At 57.1% G+C, this 14,057-nt stretch overlaps 1 long non-coding RNA gene across 2 annotated transcripts; it reads right to left on the reverse strand.

Annotated features, from left to right (window-relative positions):
• Window positions 1–740: 740 nt before the first annotated feature.
• Window positions 741–3,243, reverse strand: LOC113962564. Of its 2 annotated transcripts, none has more exons than XR_003532575.1 (3): window positions 3,166–3,243; window positions 1,581–1,724; window positions 741–799 (listed from the first exon to the last, which is right to left on the reverse strand). It is a non-coding gene; the product is annotated as an uncharacterized LOC113962564 (long non-coding RNA). The 2 variants fall into 2 exon arrangements; XR_003532574.1 differs by lacking the exon at window positions 3,166–3,243 and adding an exon at window positions 1,958–2,049.
• Between the last annotated feature and the right edge of the window lie 10,814 nt (window positions 3,244–14,057).

Raw genomic sequence — 14,057 nt, forward strand, 5'->3', positions numbered from 1 at the left:
CCCCCCCCCCCGACACACCACGCGTGTCCCCGCACCTCCCCCCGCCCCGCCCTCCCCCCGGGCCCCCCCGAGAACCCAATCACTGCAAATAAACAAGGGGGGAAGCCCCCAAAACAGCGCCGGCACCCCGCGACATCCTTTTATTATGCAATTAATTGGGATTTATATTAATGATCATTAATCAGCCCTCACCTGGGGGGGAGGGGCAGCTAATTACTAATTACAATTTCATAGAGCAATTAATTACAGCTCTACCCCCCTCACCCCCCGCGTTTTAGGGGTGATGGACCCCTCCCCCCGCACCCCCACTTTTGGGGTGCTGGTTTCATGGGGTGCAGGGCTCTGGGACAGGAGTGCGACCCCAGGAATGGGGTCTGGAGCCTTGAACGTGGCCGTAGGGGGGGTCTCCCACGGGCCCCCCCGGAATTTTGGGGATGGCAGGAAAAGCCTTAAAAAAAAAAAGAAAAAAGGAAAAAGATTTTTTCGCACCTTTGGAATATTTTGGGGTAAAAGGTGCTTTGAAGCCCCCCCTGTTTATGTCGGTATAAACCAGGTGCCCCCCTGCCCATGCCCCCAGGTGCCCCCCAAGGGGCTCTGTCCCCCTCAGGTGTCCCCCCACCCTCCCAGGGTACCCCCACTCACCGTCCCCCTGCTCTCCTGCAGTGCCCCAGGGCAGGGGGGCAGGACAGAGGGTCCCCACGGGCATGGGGGGGCACTGCCAGGCCGGGTCTCAGGTGGCCCCCCCCGGTGGGACCCCCCCAGTGTCCCCCAACTGCTGCTCAGCATCAGCATCGAGCTGCTGGGAAAAGGGGAGTTAAAAAAATATATCAAAATATTTAAAAATATATTAAAATTTCCCCCCTTGGAAAAACAGCAGATCTCCCCCAATAACAACAACCCACCTCCCAATAATAATTCAATTAATTTTAATTATTAACTTAATTCCAACCTCAAAAACTTCAAGCAGGAAAATCCCCATCATCTCCCCAAACCTCACATTATAGGGGGCTTGGGGGTCAGTTTTGGGGTGTCCCACTTGTTAAGACTCAATTTATTTTTAAATATTAAATTAATACCAACCTGATAATTAAGAAGCAAATCCCCATCAACCCCCCCATCAAACCCCACATTTTAGGGATGGGCTGAAGGTCAGGGGTCAGTTTTGGGGTCCCCAGAGATGGGGGTGCCCCCCAACAACTTAAAAATAAACTGAGTTACTAATTCCAAGCTGAAAAATGCCAAGAAAACCCTCACCAGCCCCTCCAAACGCCCATGTTATGGGAGAGTTCGGGGATACAAAGTCAGTTTTGGGGCCCACCTGGCAGTCCATCAGTACTGGGATGTACTGGGGGGTTTGGGGTCAGTTTGGGGTGCCCACCTGGCAGTCCCTCAGCAGTTGGATGTACTGGAGGGTTTGGGGTCAGTTTTGGGGCCTACCTGGTAGTCCCTGAGCACTCCCCTGAGTAGGCAGATGTACTGGGGGATTTGGGGTCAGTTTTGGGGTCCACCTGGCAGTCCCTCAGCACTCCCCTCAGCAGCTGATGTACTGGGGGATTTGGGGTGAGTTTTGGGGTGCCCACCTGGCAGTCCCTGAGCACTCCCCTCAGCAGTTGGATGTACTGGGCCGCCGCCCGCAGCGTGTCGGCCTTGCTGGGCCTGCGGTCCCGCGGCACCAGCGGCACCAATGTCCGGAGCCGGGAGAAGCCGCTGTTCAGGTTCCGGATCTGGGGGACAGAGGGACCCCCAAGGGGGACCCAGTGAGAGACCGAGGGGTCACCCCTGGGGTGCACCAGGACCCCTGAGTTAGGCCAGGACCCCCCGGGGTTAAGCTCTGAAGCCCAAGATTAGACTGGGACCCTCACGGGATTTGACCGGGTTCAACAGGGTTGAACCCGACACCCCAGAACTAAATTGGGGTCCCTCCACAATTCAACCAAGAATTAAACCAGAATTAAACTTCATGATCGAACTGGACTCTCTGGAATCAAAGTGGGGCTCTCACAGAATTAAACTTGGCTCCCCAAGATTTAACTGGGGCCCTTCAGGATTGAACTGAGCCCTCCTAGAGTTAAACTGGAGTCTTTAAGATTAAACTGTAGCCCTTACAGGATTAAACTGGGTTCACTAGAATTACACTTGATCCCTCTAGAATTAAACTGGGGTCCCCAGCAATAAACTGGGGCCTTTCTAGAATTAAACTGGGTTCCCCAAGATTGAACTATGCCTCCCCACAGGATTAAACTGGGTCCTCCCAGAATTAAATGCCAGGATTAAACTAGGGCCTCCTAGAATTAAACTGGGACCCCAACATTAAACTTGCCCCTTCCATGACTGAACTGGGCTCCACTAGATTTAAACTGGGGTCTCCGGGATTACACTGCTGCCTTCAAACTGGGCTCTCCTAGAGCTGATCTGGGGTCCCCAAGATTAAACTAGGTCCTCTACAGGATTAAACTGTGCTCACCAGAATTCAACCTGGCCCTCCTGAAATTAAACTGGGACCTCAGAATTTAACTGGGGCCCTTTTAGAATTAAACTGCTTCCCACCCCCAGGATTAAACTGGGTCCTGGATTTACCCGGGCTCACCAGAATTAAACTGTGCCCTCCTAGAATTAAACCAGGTCCCACACAAATAAACTGGGACCCCTCCAGGATTAAACCAGGCTCCCCAGCATTAAACTAATCCCCTGCACCCCCAAACTAAACTGAGCCTTCTGGGATTAAACCGACCCCTCCAGGATCAAACTGGGCCACTCAGATTAAACTGAGTCCTCCTAAAATTGAACTGACCACCCGTGGATGAAACCAGACCCTCCTAAAATTTAACAGCCCTCCCACCCCCCACACCCCCCTCCGGATTAAGATGGGTTCCTCAGAACCAAACTCAGCCCTCCCAAAATTTAACTGGAGCCCCCCCAGGATTAAGCCAGGGCCCCTGCAGGAGCAAACTGGGCCCTCCTAAAATGTAACTGGGGTCCCTCAGGATCAAACCTGCCCCCCTCCCCAAATGCAAATCCCCCCCAGCCCCTCGCTGACACCCCCGGGGGGTCACTGCCGGTGCCCCCCGCTCGAGCAGCCCTGGGGCTCCCACCACGGTGGGACACAGCCCCCAGCCCCCCGGGGTGCGATCCTGGGGGGGCCAGCGGGGTCCTGGGGTCCCTCACCCTCTCTCTCTCCTTGGCGTTGGCCGCCTGCCGCCGCTCCAGCACCTCGGCCAGGTCGCCGGTGGGCTCGTACTCGCCCCGGGCCCCCCGGCGCAGGCGGGCGATGGGGGCAGAGCGGGGCAGGGGCCCGAACTGCCGGCTCAGCACCTCCTCCAGCACCTCGGGGGGCGGCGTGGGCTGCAGGACCCCCGGGGGATGAGGGACCCCCATGGGCAGTAGGACCCCTGAGGGATCAGGGACCTCTGAGGGATCAGGGACCTCCACGGGCTGCGAGATCTCCAAGGACTGAGGGACCTCTGAGGGTTGAGGGACCCCTGAGGGCTCAGGGACCCCCTCCAGCCCCTCCTCAGCTCCACCGGGCTCCCCCATCCTGGGAAGGGACCGATGCCGCACCTCGCAAGCTGACACCCAAAATGGGGGAAAGTGACCAAAACCAGGAGCCTTAAATAGCCCCGAGGCCAGCGAGGCTCAGGTGGGGCTCATCTGGGCCTGATGAGGGGCACAGGGCGGGGCAGGGGGTGCTCTGCCTGCACCTCTTCTCCACTCCCCCTCCCAGCCTGGGAGCCACAGAGCCCCGACCCCAGAAAGGCACCCCAAAACCATCCTGATCCCAAAAAGGCACCCCAAATCATCCTGGGGGACACTGGGGGACTGTGCAGAGATGGGCACTGGGATTCACTCCACAGGGAGAGATGGGTCGGTTTGAGAGGCCTCGTGTGTCCCCAGAGATGTGGGAAGCGCTTTTGGGTGGGGAGAAGAGAACTATGAGGATTAATAACACGAGGGCTGGCTCGGTAGATGGCAGTGTTAGTCCCTGCCGTGCTGGAAAACTGAGGGAGGCTGGAAAAAAAAAAAAAAAAAGGGAAAATCTCCCCTTTTCCCCCCAAAACTGAAGCCAGGTCACCCTGGGTTATTCACTGTGGAGGGAATCTCACCCCAGTCCCACCACTGGGATGGATTCCCCCTCCCCTCTGGTGTTTTCATGGGGAAAAGCCCTCCAAGGGGACTCATCCTGCTTTTCTGGGGGATTTGAGGGCTCCAGAGAGGAGTGGGTGCTCTGTGGGGGTGGGGGGGGCATGGACGTGTTCCCCCATGGAGGGTTGGGGCTGCTGTGCCTCAGTTTCCCCAAACCTGGAAGCACCTGAGGGACATTCCCAGCTGTTCCAGGATCCTGGAAATTTATTCTGTGTCCGTAGGAAGAGCAAAGGTGGGAAGCAAATTGTAAAGAACCCCCTTAATGGCCACAAAATGAGCCTCCGAGGCACCTGGAAGTTAATTGAGGTTTTAACTAGAACCTGAAAAAACCCAATTTCCCCCTCTTTAATGCTCTTTAATGAGCTTCCCTATCCCACAGCCGGCTCTGGATAATCCCATTATTCCTGCCCCAATCTGGGCATAATTTCAAGATCTGACAAATTGATCCAAGGTGTGAAGTCACCCCAAAATGGGTCTGTGCCCCGGTGCTCACCTGGATTCACCTGTGGGAGCATCCAGAGGGAACTGGGAGGGTTGAATCTCCCCAGTTGGGGTTTGCTCCTTCTCTGTGTCCAGAAAAGCTGGGAAATGCTCCAGGTTGGATGGATGAAGATTAAATATTGAGGGGAAAAGTCAGGAGCAGGAGATGGAAAAGGGCCTGCTGGAAATGGGGTTTGCAGGGGATGTGCCCCAAGGGGGAACAAGTGGAACTGGGGGGAAAGGAATGGGGAGTCACAGTTATTTGGGATCAGGATTATTGGGGGTCATGGCTATGAGGGACCCAATTCTTTAGGGGTCACAGTAATTTGGGGGCCAGGGTTATTAGGGACCACATTTTTTAGGGGTCATTTTTTTTAGGGGTCACAGTTATTAGGGACCACGGTTATTAGGGACCACATTTTTTAGAGGTCACAGTTATTAGGTTTTGGGGCTATTAGAGGTCACAGTTATTAGGGCTCCTAGTTGTTAGGGACCATGGGTTTTAGGGCTCACTGTTTTTAGGGATCACTATTATTAGGGACCATGTCTTTTAGGGCTCATTTCTAGGGGTCACAGTTATGAAGGACCATGGGTTTTAGGGGTGATAGTTATTGGGGATCACAGTTATTAGGGTTTGGGGTTGTTAAGGGTCACAGTGATTAGAGACTGTGATTTTAAGGGATCAGGGTTATTAGTGGTTATGGTTATTAGGAACCACAGTTTATTAAGGGTCATAGTTTTTAAGGACCGTGCTTTTTAGGGGTCACAGTTATTAGGGACCACATTTTTTAGGGATTTTTTTTTTAGGGGTCACAGTTATGAGGGGTCAGGGTAATTAGGGTTCACCATTATTAGGGACCTCATTTTTCAGGGATCACAGTTATTAGGGGTAAGGGTTATTAAGGACCATGTTTTTTAGGGATCATAGTTACTAAGGGTCAGAATTATTAGGAACCTCATTTTATACAGCTCATGCTTTTTAGGGGGCAAAATTATCAGGAGTCAGAGTTATGAGGAGTCACACTTAGGAACAGGAGCTTGGGAAGGGCTGAATTCCTGTAAAACAGCGTCCCAGCAGTCTGGGGGTGGTTTGAGCCCCCAGGAATGCTGCTTTCCAAACTTTCAGGCTCAGTTATGCCTCTCATTTTCTGTCTCTGAGCGTGGCCAGAGCAGGAGCCAGGTCCCAGTGCCCCATCCCAGAACGGTGCCCAAATCCAGGTGTCTCCACCCCTTTGGTGTCACCCCATCCCACCCACCCCGGGGCTGTTGGGATCTGACATTTCCCAGTGTCACAAGACTGGAAAAACAACCCATTGGTGTCCAGTTACAGGGGGTGGATTAGGGTGGGAAGGTCAGGGAAGGGGGACAGTGCCAGGGCTGATCTGGGCCTGGGGCAGCTGTTGGCACAGGATTAAACCTCAATCTTTCCTGGCATGGTCCCAGATGTCTAGGAAGTGGCCGGTCCGTGCCAGAGCCGCCGGCCTTGTGCCGGCTCTGCGGTGCCCAGATCCCAGCCAGGGGTGCAGAGAATGGGAATAAAACACTCTGAGGGGGTTTATGGAGCCGTGGCATCACCTCCGGCCACTTCCACGTATCCAGCCTCCTCCTTGTGCTGCCAAACATATCCCAAGACACTCACTCTCCTGGGAAGCTGCACCCTGCATTTCCTGGCATCATTCACAACCTGGTCCCTGAGCTCTCCAAGGGTCGAGCCTGGCTTGGCATTGGGACCCCCATCCCACTTCCAGTGGGTTCCAGAGGCCTGGGGGTGGGTTTGTAAGATGCCAGTGTTGGGAAATGCGGGAGAGAGAGTATCCATATGGACAGGAAGGCTCCTGGAAAGCTTTTATCCTGCCATTAAAGCCATGAAATCCTCTCTCATGCTGCCATTGATGCTGTGGGTGACATCAGGATCCCCATATCCCAAGTACCTTGTCTTTTTCAAATATCCCGGTGGGAGGGAGAGATCTGTCCTGCTGAGCTTTCCCAGCTCACGCAGAAATTTGAAGGAATATTTGAGAGGGAAATCCGGAGGCTGCGTTTGTATCCAGCCCCGGGGTTGATGCTGTGGGATGTGCAGGTGGGTGGGTTCCCAGTGCGACGCCCAGGGGGCTGGGGAACATCCCGGGGAAATCGCCATCCTGCTGCATCCCAACCTGCTGCATCCCGGCCAACCGCTCCTCCATCCCCTCCTTATAAAGGGATTATTTATCCCCCCTTTGTAAGGAGAGGCAGGGGGTGGGGCACCGGGAGGTGGGGATTGTCCCCGGCCACCCACCGAGATTCCCGGGAGTCCCACGCTGGGAAGGGGCAGGTCTCGCCCCTGCCGTGCCGGGATTATCCATGAGGCGGGAGAGACAATAGGATTTATGAGCGCGGTGAGGATTCCAGCAGGGACGGCCGGGCTGTGGGGCTCAGCATCCCTTGGATCCCTTCGACCCCACCCATTATTCCGGTGGGATCCTAAACAATCCTGGCTCGGTTAAATCAAAATAATAACTAAAATCCTGCTGGGATTGGTGGGAGGGAGCAAATCTGGGACACGCAGCGATGCCCCCACTCCACATCTCCCACCACCCAGTGCTCGCGGTTCGCTGATTTTCCCGATCCTGGAGATTCCCGAGAGGTGGATGGCGGAGCCGGTGCTGCTCCCGGCCGCGGTCGGAGCGGGATAACAAAGGTGGCTCTGTCCTTCCCGGGTGAAGGAGCCTTTGTACGAGCCGTGGGCGGCGGAGGGAGGATCCCAGCCTGGAGCAGCCGGAGTTTTCCCCGTCGGAGCGCAGAGGAATTTTTGGAGATAAAAGAAGTTTCCGCTGGATGAAGGCGCTGCCAAACCCCCCGCACGAGGCAGGTGGGTGGGGGGCAGCTGGGGGGGAGCCGGGGCTGCGTGTCCTGGGGTCCGGATGAGTCCTGGGATGGGATGGGATGGGATGGGGACGGGTAGGGACGGGGACAAGGGTGGGGCTTGGGTTGGGAGGGGAAAGGGGATGGGGATGAGATGAGGACAGGAAACAGGATGGGGACAGGGATGGAGATGGGGATGGGGATGAGATGGGGACAGGGATCAGCACAGAGATTTGGACAGGGATGGGAAGGGGAATGGGGATGAGATGGAACCAAGGCAGGCATGGGGACAGGGATGAGGATGAAGACAGGGACAGGGATGAGGATGGGGATGGGACAGGGATCAGGACAGGGGTGGTGACAGGGATGGGGATGGGATAAGAACAGGATAGGGACAGGAACCAGGATGGAGATGGGGATAGGGATGAGAACAGGAACAGGGATGAGGACAGTGATATGGGATAGAGACAGGGAACAGGATGTGGACAGGGATGGTGTCAGGGATGGGGATGGGAACACGAACAGGACGGGGATGAGATGGAACTAAGGCAAGGATGGGGACAGGGATGAGGATGAGGACAGAGACAAGGATGAGGATGGAGATGGTGACAGGGATGGAGAAGAGGATGGGAATGGGATGAGGACAGGGATGGGATGGGGGTAGGATGGGGATGAGACAGGGATAGGGACCAAGACAGGGATGGTGGCAGGGGTGGGGATGGGGACAGGATTGAGATGGGGATGGGGATGGAGAAGAGGACAGGGAAGGGAAGGGAATGGGAATGGGATTGGAACAGGGATGGGATAGGGACAGGAATGGGATAGGGACAGGACCAGGATGCAGACAGGGATGGGATGGGGATGGGAATAGGACTGAGACAGGGATGACGATAGGGATAGGGGTGGGGATGAGGACAGGGATGGAGCTGGGGCCAGGGCTCAGCTCTGTCTCGCCCCTCCCAGCCCGTGCAGCACCTGACCAAGGGCCAGGGCTGAGCTCAGTGCCCAGACTAAGATTTAGGGCTGGGTTTAACATTCAGCCCAGCCAGGCGGTGCCTGAGCCCAACCCAGAGCCCCCAAATCCGAGCCTTGCCTCTTATCTCAAACCCATCCCTGCCTGTGATGGGGCAACCTGGGGCTGCAGCTCCATCTGCCTCATCCCTGACAGCAATTCCTGCCTTTCCTGTCCCGGGTAACCCTCCAGCACTGGCTGCTGGTGCTGCTGAGCCCTCCGAGCTGGATAATCTCTGATAGAATTAATAAATACATCAACCTTAAACCTCTTTGCCTGGCAGCTCCTCTTCAGTGGCAGGAGAGGGCCCTGCGTGTCCATGGTCACGTAGGGATGGACCCACGGGAGCCACGGAGCCACAGGGTGGGGGAGGAGCCAGGCAGCTCTTTTCCCCTTCTTTTATCCCCCATCTGCATTTTTTGGGATTCTCTAGGACTCCCAAAGCTCTACCTGAGTGAAGGAGCAGCTGCTGCTGCCGTGGCAGATGCCACAGATCCCATTAAGCCCTTTGCTGGGTCAGATCCATGCGGGGGGCCACGTGTCCCTGTGCCACGTGTGCGCTCACACGCAGCACACACGTGCACACGCATGATGTGTTCCCAGGACTTCCAGCCCCTCTGGACACACCCAGCCCACCCCAGCAGGCGTTTCCCCATTTTATTTCCCCTCTCCCAGGAAAAAGGAGAGAGGATTCATTGTAAAACTCTCTGCACTGAAATTTGGGCTGGGGGCAGGCGAGGTCACCCCCCACGGGGACAGAGCGATGCGGGGTCACCCGTGGGCTGATCCGTGATCCAGCCCTTCCTTGTTTCCATGCCAAGGGGTTCGGCACACAGGGATGCTCCGTGGGGGGGCTGGTGCAGGGCAGGAGGAGCCCAAACCTGCCACAGAGCATCTCATCCCAGACAGCTCCGTCAGCCTCATCCCACAGCTCCGGGATTACGCCGGTGCCGTTCCAATCCCATCCCCATCCGCGGTGCCCAGCCAATGACCTCGGCGCTGGCACGCAGGGCCTTCCTCCGCGGGGATCAGAGGTGATAAAGCTCTCCCAGACCCGGCTCGGCACGGCGAGCTCCCAGTCCTGGCAGACCACGGATGCTCCAAGGATGACGTCCATGCACGCGGAGAACGGGATGGACAATGAAGTCTTCACCCAGGTAAGGGGATTTTCTCCCTGGATTTGGGATTCTGGGGGGTTTATGCTCCTTGTACCTGGATAAGGAGCTGTAACGGATGCAGCACAAAGGGATGGGAGTGGAAGGGGAGCAACTGTGGGTGCCAAGAGATCATGGGATGGATGCTGGGGAATAACTGATGGGAGAGTGGAGGGGAGCTATTTCCCAAAGCTCCAGCTCTGAGCCAGGTGAGGTGATGTTGGAGCAAGACAGGACGTAATATTTGGGGTGTCTTTCTGCCTGCCGGAGTGAATTGATGGAAACATATTTGATGGTGAACTTTGAGCCATTATCATCCCAGCAGGGAGAGAGGGAGATGCTGCCTGTGGTGAGCAAGGGTCCCAGGAGAGCCCAGCTCTGCTCGTGTATCCTGGAGAGAGCTCCAGGCTGGGCTCAGGGATCGCTCTGGACTTGGGGGATCAGAGGATTCAGTCCTTCCCTGCCCACCAGCAGTGCCATGGCTTTCAGCTGGGGTTTTGGAGAGGCAGGAGGTGGGTTCCCAGCCTCTCACTCCCTCGCTGGCTCTTCCCAGCGCCTCACCCAGACTCCAGGGATGGGCTGGGAGTCACATCCCCCCGCACGTGGCTCTGCTGTGGCGATGTGGCCGCTGTCCCTGCTGCGCAGTGGCTCTCCCAGGACACCACAGGGCTGCAGGGTGGGATCCTGCCACAGCCTCGCACTTGGGACTTCCTTCAACCTGAGTTCTGGGTTATTTCCTCTGATCGTCCGTGCTGGGTGGGAAGGATTTCGCAGGAGTCGGCGCAGGCTGGATGTGGCCGTGACACGGGGCCATCCTGTGGTGGTGGCAGGGTTCTCCCCCTCCCGGCACAGGGATGGGACCCCTGGGGAGCAGCTTGCTCACACCCGGAGTGCCAGGAGGAAGGATGAGGTATCCCATGGAGGAAGCAAGGAAAAACCCCCTGGCACCGAGCATCCCCTGCCCGGTCCCGCTCTGGTTTGGTGGCACCAGGGACGTGGTGTGTCCCATGCCGTGGGACATGGTGGTGGCCATGGAAAGTGCCCCAGGGATGCAGGAGAAACCTCCCCTTTCCGCCGCGATTGGGAAAGTGCCGCACGCGGGAGTTGCTCATCCCCGGGTGGAGTGACTCAGGGTCCTGTGTCCTGACTGGGACTTTTGACCTTGGAGCTGTGCCAGGCTTTGTGGCACCTGACACAGCCCTTCTGGGATACGGGATGGGCCTTAGCTTTCCCTGCATTTGGCCATGCTGGTTTTTGGGGACACCATCCCTCCTGCCAGAGCTCCTGCCAGCTCTGACATCCTCTCCAGGGTTTGGGGACTAAACTGGGACATTGGGGACCTTGCTGGAATGTTGGGGATGGTGCGGGGCCAAACACCTCTCCCCGTGGTGTCACAGGACTGATCCTGGGGCTCTCCGTGCTGGTCCCATGAGGAATCTGATGTCCTCTTGGGCCAGGAGATATTTGATGGAGCTGGCGGGCTCTGACAGCGGAACAAGCTGACATTGCCCCGAGGGAGGTCTGGGCAGGCCAACGTCATCCTTGTGGCGCAGTGATTTGGGAGGAGGCAGCAGGGCAGGCAGGGTGGGAGCTGGGCATGGAGGGGGAAAACAGGACGTGCCAGTGTTGAGGGTCCCACCAGAAAATCCTCCTGGGCAGAAGAGGTTGCTCAGGGATGGAGATGATCCCAAGATCAAGGGTGACCACCACCAGTGGAGGTTGGCCACCACCAGTGGAGGGTGACCACTGCCATCAGAGAGGGACCACTGCCAGTGAAGGGTGACCAGCAGTCCAGGATGGCCATCACCAGTCAAGGATGGCCATCACCAGTGGGGGGTGACCATCACCCCCAGTCCTCCCTTGGCAGAGGTCCAGTGACCCCTGTGCCCACTCACACATCACCCACTTACACCCATTGCCGGGTGCCACTTCCTGGCCAAACCCCCTTTGGATTCCTCCTGGATGGTGGCCCCAGTGGCTTTGAGGGTGGTGCAGGGTTGGGGGAGCGAGGGAAGAGCCAGAGCAGTGTGCTGGTGACACGTGAGGACGCTAAAATTAGGCGGCTCCAGCTAATCTAATTTAATCTCCCCTTTTCCGTCCGTTCCATGGAGATTAGCCTGGTGTGTGAGGTGGGAATCCAGGCTGCAGGAACTGGGGCAGCCCAGCCCAGGGACACCCACTCTGACCCCCAGGGAAATCCCTGCAGCTGTTCTGGGGAGGGCTGGATGTGGGGAGTGACCGTGGGTGCAGCTGGAGGTTTGGGCTGGGAGTCGCTCCAGGGTTGTCAGACCTGCAGAGAAGCAGCAGTAGGATGGATGGATGGATTCCCACCACCCCCAGCACGGACAGGGCATAACCCTCCCCCTTCCTCCCCCTCCATGGTGCAGTTTGGGACGGGCGAATCCCCTCCCTCTCTGCAGAGCTGGGGAAGGGCTGTTTCACCCGGCTCAGCCCAAGGTCACGCGCTCGTCCTGCGGCTGCCGAAGAAAGAAAAGTTCTCCGACCGGTTTTCTATTCCTGGCCCCGTGCGAGGGCTGGGTCCGGCCCAGCTCCAGGTTTCCAGTGTGTTGGGTGACAGGGCAGAGTCAATAACTGGTCACCGGTGTCACCCCGCTGCCGATGGGTTCGTGGGGACGTGTGTCTCCATGGCCCTGTCCAATGAGCCCTCACTGGAAACTATGTGGAGCAGCGACGGAGTGATGAATCACGGGGCAGGTGATCCCAGATGAGTTCATGCCTCTCCTGGAGCAGCTCCAGCCCCAGGATCATCCCGGTTGCTCCATGCTTGGATGTGCCCAGTTCCTCTATCCCCATCCCTGCTCGTGCCTCAGTTTCCCCACTGTAGAAGTGGGATATGACCCTCGCCAGGTTTCCCAAGCTCTCCTGGGGGTCCCCAGGAGCAGCGTGCTCCGGAGGGCTTTGCCCTGGGCTGTGGGGCAGGTTGGTCCCAGGACTCCAGGATGCGCCATCCCTGCTTCAGCCACTGGGCATGGCCCTTCCTCACATCCAACATTGTCATTACTGCACCACTCGTCCTTAAGGAATCACATTAGAGGAATTAGAGCCGGTTGTAGCTTCAATCCCTGCAATCAGCCGCTTCCTTTTCCTAAGGAATGTGGCATTAAATGCTGATAGATTATTACAAGCCCACACAGAGCTGGGAAGCAGCTGGGACAGCCCGAAAAGGTTTCCATTTGGAGCTTTATTCCATGAAAGGAATTCCAAAACCTGCTGAAAAACCCCATTTCAAATTTAAAAAAAACGACTTTATTTAGAGGAACAGGTTGAGTGGAGCCCGGCTCCTCCTGCCTTTTCCCGACTAGGGCATTATCTGGCAAATCAGTGGAGTCTTGGGGAATATTCTCCCTGAATAAACTGATTTTACGGGACAGAAGGATGAGACAGAGCCCTCATTTTGCACAAACAGTCGCTTCCTTCATGCAGCCGGGCCGGCAGCAGATGGGGAAGGCAGACAGATGTGCCCGGCTATTTTTAGGCTCAAACGCTGCTTTAATTTCAACTTAACCACAGACAATTTGGGTTTTTAGGGGGAAAAAAAAAAGCTGGATGAGAGGGTGAGTTGAAGCATAGGGGCAGCTACAGGGATTAATGGAATATCCTGAGTTGGAAGGGTTCCACAAGGATCAGTGAGTCCAAATCCTAAAAAGCACCAGGTCATGATGTGGGCATTTGACTGGAACACTGGACAGACTCAGGGTGGATCCGGTGACACTGGATCCTCCAGGAAAAGGTGTCTGGAAGCAGGATTTTCTCAGCTCTGGCTTTGGTTGCTTCTCCCCCCCTTGCCTTTGAAACAGAGTTACAATTCCCTGAAAAAAAACACCAAAATGATGTAAACGACCAAGTAGAAAGGGCTCTGAGAGGGTTGAAGGCGTGAAGAGCCGGCGCTGCTCGGAACTGGTTGGGAAAGCGGCAGGAGCAGGCAGACGGGTTGGGTAACTCCTGCCCCGGTCCTGCTGGGACCGGCTCTGCTGGGAGCGGGGAGCGGGAGCCGCTCCGGAGGGCCAGGACGTGCCGCGGCACTCGTAGGGCTCCGGGCCACCGACGCCCGGCCGCGGCCCGTGGATTCCCAGATGGAGCCGGGATGGAGCCGGGACGGAGGCGAGGAGCAAGGCGGGATGGTGGAGGCAGGTCCCGGCCCCAGCGATGCTCCCCGGGGCCTTTGGGGCGCGGCGGCGACCCCCCGGCACCCCCTCCCCGCGCAGGGGCGGCGGGACACGCGAGCGCCGCGGGCCGCGGGTGATGGATGTGACCTGACGGGTGCACAGCGCCGAGCACGTTCACACGCATGTGATGGAACACGCGGGGGGAGCGCGGCACACGCGGCGCCCATGGCGGCGGCGGCGGCGGGCACGGACACACGGACACACGGACACACGGGCACACGGACACACGGACACACGGGC

This window comes from Neopelma chrysocephalum, unplaced genomic scaffold (assembly GCF_003984885.1).
Source record: "Neopelma chrysocephalum unplaced genomic scaffold, ASM398488v2 Primary Assembly neopelma1_182672, whole genome shotgun sequence".
NCBI classification, from domain to species: domain Eukaryota; kingdom Metazoa; phylum Chordata; class Aves; order Passeriformes; family Pipridae; genus Neopelma; species Neopelma chrysocephalum.